The 5916-nt window shown below is 38.0% G+C and overlaps 1 long non-coding RNA gene across 1 annotated transcript; it reads left to right on the forward strand.

Annotated features, from left to right (window-relative positions):
* The first annotated feature begins 1671 nt into the window (after nucleotides 1-1671).
* LOC104448868 lies at nucleotides 1672-3827 on the forward strand. Its single transcript, XR_005548940.1, has 2 exons — nucleotides 1672-1887; nucleotides 3301-3827. It is a non-coding gene; the product is annotated as an uncharacterized LOC104448868 (long non-coding RNA).
* Nucleotides 3828-5916: the final 2089 nt, after the last annotated feature.

Here is a 5916-nt window from a genome sequence, read left to right on the forward strand (position 1 = left end):
TGCTTTTCCCATGCTGTACTTTATGTCGTTAATTAGAGCTGGATTATAGCTTTCCACAGAGGCTTTTATCACAAAAAGGATTGTGTGGCTGTTTTTTTTGTAAAATATATATTTTTCGGAAGAAATATTTATCCTGACTTTACTTTTCTCCAGCTTTGTTCTTAGAAAAAATTGAAATTCCATCTTGAGAATAACAATAAAAAGGAGACCAGTGTGGTGCATGGTATCATGTGGTTCCATAAAAGTTCCATAAGATGAGGTTTCCAAATGTTTGCACTTCATTAGTATGTCTTAACTTATTCTATTAGGTTTATATTTGGGTGCCAAATGAAGAATATATTTGCTCTGTTAGTGACTAAAGTAGAGTACCTCCCTGGTTAATTAAAAGGAGGAGAATTCTCTATAGGCAGGTGCTTTACTATATATGACTCATCATATGAAAATATCCTAGTAAGTTTTGCTATTACATTATACTATCCCAGAACAAAATAAGTTAACAGGAATCGTGCTAATAAAATCTATAAATGTTAGCACTTGCTTTAGCATCTACCAACTCTTGAAATTGAAAAAGGAGAAAAAGAAAACCATCAACAGTCTTGTTGATGTGCAAATTTTAGTTAACTCTGGACACCCCATTGATATAGAAAAACAGAAAGCCACATTCAGGATAATACATATAAAAATTAAATCAAGGCCTCATTCCTCTTCCTTTACAGAACAATTTCACTTTCTGATATAGGGATGATGTCTGCTTGTGCATGTGTCGATGTGGTCGTTTAGATATAATAGGAAGAGACTTTTGAAATGATAAGTTGAAGGGTTTTTAACTTTATCAGAATTAAAAGATGCCTCTTCTAGTAAAAAGTATAATCAGCATACTTGCCTTTGTTTATGTTGTCACATTATATAATTTGCTTCTCTTAATAGACCGAACGTTTTGGTAAGAGTAATCAAACTTGCTTGATAAATCCAAGCTGAAGATGTAAAGTTTGCTGCCAAATTGGTACCAAACAGTTACAGTGCTTGCTGTGTTTTGCAGATGAGAAAATATGTTTTTGTGAAGTCTGTTGGTGTTGTTGATGCCAGTGCAGACACTGTATTTGAAGTGCTTCTAAACCTAGAGTGCTGGCGGAGATATGAGTAAGCTTCACAATTTGTCTGTAGAGTGCCATTGCCTTAAATATGGCTCAGGCTCATCTATCATATCTCTGCAGGTGGGACCCATTTACTGGTGATTTGGAGTTGGTAGAATTTTATGATGGACGCTACGATGTTGTTTGTGGGACATATGATCCAAAATACCTGAGGTAAGGTAGATACTAGATAGGCCTGTCTTCTTTTTCTTTATCCCTAAGCAGTGTTATGGATTTGTGGTTCCAAGATCGGTTATCCCTATCATTTATTCATGTTCGTGTTTTTGAACATGCAACTGGAGTGATACAATTGTATGGTAATCCTTTTTTTTTTTTTCTTTGATTGCTGTTGAGGAAACGGTGTAGATTCTTATTTGAGATAAGATTATTTGGACTGAATAATTTATGACCTTGTATTTGACCAAAGGCTCATGTCCATACTTCTATCGTCTTTCCAGTTTGATTTTTCTGAAATTTTAAATCTCAAACATAATCTTTTTGCCGTAAAAAAGTATAATGTCCTGCTGTGATGGTTTAAACCACGTCCGTGTGGTTTTAGCAAGACAGAGGCTTGGTGGGGTTGCTGTCGAAGGGCTCTATGGCATGAGCTTCCCTTTGAAGAAGGGGTCGTCGGAGAGAAACAAACACAAAATGTTGGCATCAGTGCGGTCGTGGCTTCCGTCTCTCCTATTCCTCCTCCTATGCAGACGCTGCCTCCTACCATTCAGATGATTAATTTGAGCATCACCCATCAGTAAGCCCTCTGCTCTTGCCTAGTGCTTGAAATTTGTTGCCCTTACTTTTGGGACGATTAGTTGCCTTGATTTTGTGCATCCTTAAGAGAGAGAAAAATGCTTGAGCAGAAAAAAGCAAACATTCCAGTTCCGGATCCTTTTTCCTCACTGCCGTTGAACATCGCTTGCCTTTGCCGGTTGCTGTTAGCCGTCGGGTCTAGGGAGGGTACAAAACCATCCCCGTTCTTCTTTGGTTTGCTTTCTGGAAACTTGAAGAGGCGATACTGTGCTTGATTGTTGTTCATAGTTTGGATTATAAAATTGCCTTCGCTTTGAATGTGAGACTTGTGTTGATGGTGCACATGACCTGTTCGACAAATTGTTCATGAGATGTATTTGCAAAACAATACTCTCTACTGTTGAATATGAAGATTAAGCATCGTGGTTTGCATGTTATATATCGATTAGTGGTCATTTGGTGTAATTTTCATGAAATTTTTCTGTCACGAGATTCTCTTCTGCCTTTTTCCCCCCCTTTTGAGAACGGAGAAAACATCAACACCAGTTTAGCTTTAAGCATTTCATGACCATTTTATTTCATCATGTTTGTATGATCATGGGGAAATTCTATAACCTAACAAAAGATTGCATGGATGGAATTAATACATGCTGATCAAGTTGGAGAACACACTCTTATTGCTTCTTCTTTTCGTTGTTTCATAACTTTTGCTATGCCTTTTGTCTTTCAATCCTTTATTTTGAGTGAGAAGGTTGAGTTCATCTTAGCTCATCTTATATGTACCTGTTACTTCATATGGTTGCTGTAATTCAATACTATAAACTTGGCAAATCTGTTTGTACTATTCTTCGGCTTCATGCAATTTCCCTGTTCTTGGAAATTCCAAGTTGTTGAATGCTTGAAAGCACTTGCCTTTCTGTATCTGTTATCTGTTCTTCATCTGAAGCATATGTGCATTTTGTGACTTCTCTTGAATGTACATCATATACTCCAATTATGCTAATTTAGGTGAGAGAAGTAGAAACAGGATGTGCTAAAATTCAGTGGGTTACAACGAAATTGATGTGGGAAGGGAGGGGCTTTTTCAACTAGAAGACTCCCTAAATGGGAAATTATCACAAATCTGCCCTTGTCATTTTATGTCAAATGCTGTACACTGGGTGTCTCAAAGGCCCCCCATCACAAATCTGGCAGTTCCAGAGAAGATCAAATTTGATCCTTTTGTAGGTTCTCTTTGCTGTCTGAATCATGGTACATGTTGCCCACTAATTAGTTGCCATGCCTGCAGTGCATTTTCCATCTATTGTATACTATTTAAAATGATGCTGTTAATGCTCAACGTGAATGCTATATTGATATTGTCATTATAGTTGGTGAATATTTGTCAGTATATTATGTTTTTCTGATCCTACAGGACTCAGCGAGATTGACTGTTCCTGGAGGGCTGAGTATAGCATGCAGCACTGCGAAGGCTATTAAGTGGGACGCCGCATGGTTGAATAACATTGATCCTTCAGGGCTGCACACTCAGGGTTCACCTTTCACCTTATGACAAGCATGTGGCGGCCAATAATGCTAGAATGGTGCATTCGGAAATTGGAAGGGACGTAGGGAGTATGATGAAAGTTAATGCTCCAGGACTGGCAATCTAGAACTAGTATTTGCTTTCCTATGGATGGCAGTACTGTGCCAGCTTCATTTTGCAAGCTTTACTAGTCAAGTCATGTCAACATTATGTAAATAGTCGTGTTCTAGTTGTTTGGATGTGATGTATTAGAATTCCGGATGTATTAGAATTCAGTGAGTTATATTCTCTAGCTCCTTGACATTAGTTTCGAAATCCTGTTAAGTTTGCTTTAAGTAGCGAGAGATCCATGTCATGGTATGATCAAAGCTTGTATCTGAACTTCAATATAAACTATGTGCTCCTGTTTACGCCAACTAGCTTGCCAGATCATTATTTCTTCTTAGCCAACAATGTTCTTACCCTCCTGAGCATGTAGTTTCGCATAATGATTCAACGATTAATTTTTCTTTTTCAGTCTCTACTTCTGTGATTCTTCCTCTGTGTGTGTGTGTGTGTGTGTGTTTTTTTTTTTTTTTTTTTTTTTTTACTGTTAAGCAAAATTAAGAGAAAAAACTAGTTCCATCTTGTAAATTCAGGACCTACCAAAATCAACAGGCTCAAAAGTCTCACACCATGCATTTGTGGAATAAAATATATAAGTCTTTCATCATAAAGAGGATGATTTACCAAAATCCAGCATGACCTAACTAGTTAATTTGGTAGATGCTATGGCAAAAAAGAAAAAGAAAAAAAAAGGTAAATGCTAAGTAGAAACGAGCCACCTTAGTTACCAGCAAAAGCAATATGCTTTAGTCATCTTTACATGACAAAGGAGACATTTTCATAGTCACACTCCTCCATAGAATTGTAGGGGGAGGTAGAGAAGTAAATTGTCACAATTGCCAGTAAGCGTACATTATAACAAGTGAAAATTAGTAAAACAAAGCCTTGTAGAAAAGTTGGTTCCAAGTATTAGGCAAGCCGAGAAGGCGCCAATGGCTACAGTCAGCATAATGATCTAAGCGAGCTCTTTACTTTGGGCTCAATTTGCTGTTTTAGATAGAAGTGTGTCCGCCTTTTTGCGAAGCTGAGAGCATCGTTATATCGAGAAGATATGCCAGCATTGCTGGACTATGCATGTCTTTAAGTACTTCATCTACAGGTCTCATCTGCTCTAGGTATTCACCGAGATATGCAGTTCTACTCATCGGCATTGTCTTGCCATAACCATTTCTGGTGGCTGTGCTGGTTGTTGCTCTAGCGCTCCATTCAGCCGGGCTGTAGATATTATACAATCACTTGATTCAATTACGTTTGTTACTCAGAGAAAATCTCCGTCTTATTTTCGTTTTCAAATTAAGTCTATCTAAAACGAGCCCTTGGAGATAACAGTAGTGTAAAGTCATAATCATGCCTCCCCTTCTCATGCAGCATTTGTATAACACCAAAAGCAGCACAGAGAACACAACAAGACACGATATGGCTATGGCAATTTTACCACCAGCAGACAAGTTGCCATTTGCCCAAAATAGAGGACAGGCAAAGAAGGTGCCTTTCTTTCGTAGATGTTAAACTATAATGTAATAAGCACTACAAATAAGAAACGACGACAATACCGATATATATCAAGTAGTTCGTCAAGGGAAAGCATTTTACAAGCACAGACCAACTACATGATAGTTTCATTGTCCATACCTTCACACGCAGCATGATACAGACACAACAGACCCAGCAGTCTAGATACAATCAAAAAGCCCAAAGAAAGGCACTGGTAACTAATCTGGAATAAACCTCGACATTTCTCCCGACGTTTTTGATTGATCAACTATCTCCATCATCCTCATAAACTAACAAAAATCATAATATGCAAAACGACGAACTCTTTCAGTGGGTTTGCAATGTTGTTCAAATGGTAGAGCTCTAAAAACTAATCGTGACGTTTCGCCTAGCTCTATCCTCGTTCCTTACTGTCGTTTCGCAAAATGACTTTACAGCATTACACGATTCCAGCGATGCAAAGGTCTCGATATAGGGCAAAGTAGGGGTGAGCATCGGTCCAGGGTAAACCCTGGACCAACCTTAGACGGCCCAACCTTTGCAGTCCTAGTCCGGTTCTCAAGGAGACTAGGTCGGTCCTTGGTTCTAAAATTCATGGACCAGCACTGTGCGGGTCGATCCTCAATCCTGAGAGTTCTGGGTTGGTCCAACCCGGACCAACCTTAACTATATATATCTAATATATTATTTATAATATTTTTATATAGAGAAAACCTTAAAATAAACTGCGTCAACAATAATATTAAACAGCTCTTTAGTGAGGAGTTCAAGTAATTTTACATTATTCTTTAACAATTTAGGTTTTTAATGTCTTTTATGGCGTCAATAGTCATAATTTACGAATGAGGAAAATGTTTTTGTAAGGAATCCTCACGGTGTCCAAAAAGGTACCTTATGTCATCCTTC

Source organism: Eucalyptus grandis, chromosome 3 (assembly GCF_016545825.1).
Source record: "Eucalyptus grandis isolate ANBG69807.140 chromosome 3, ASM1654582v1, whole genome shotgun sequence".
Classification (NCBI taxonomy): Eukaryota; Viridiplantae; Streptophyta; class Magnoliopsida; order Myrtales; family Myrtaceae; genus Eucalyptus; species Eucalyptus grandis.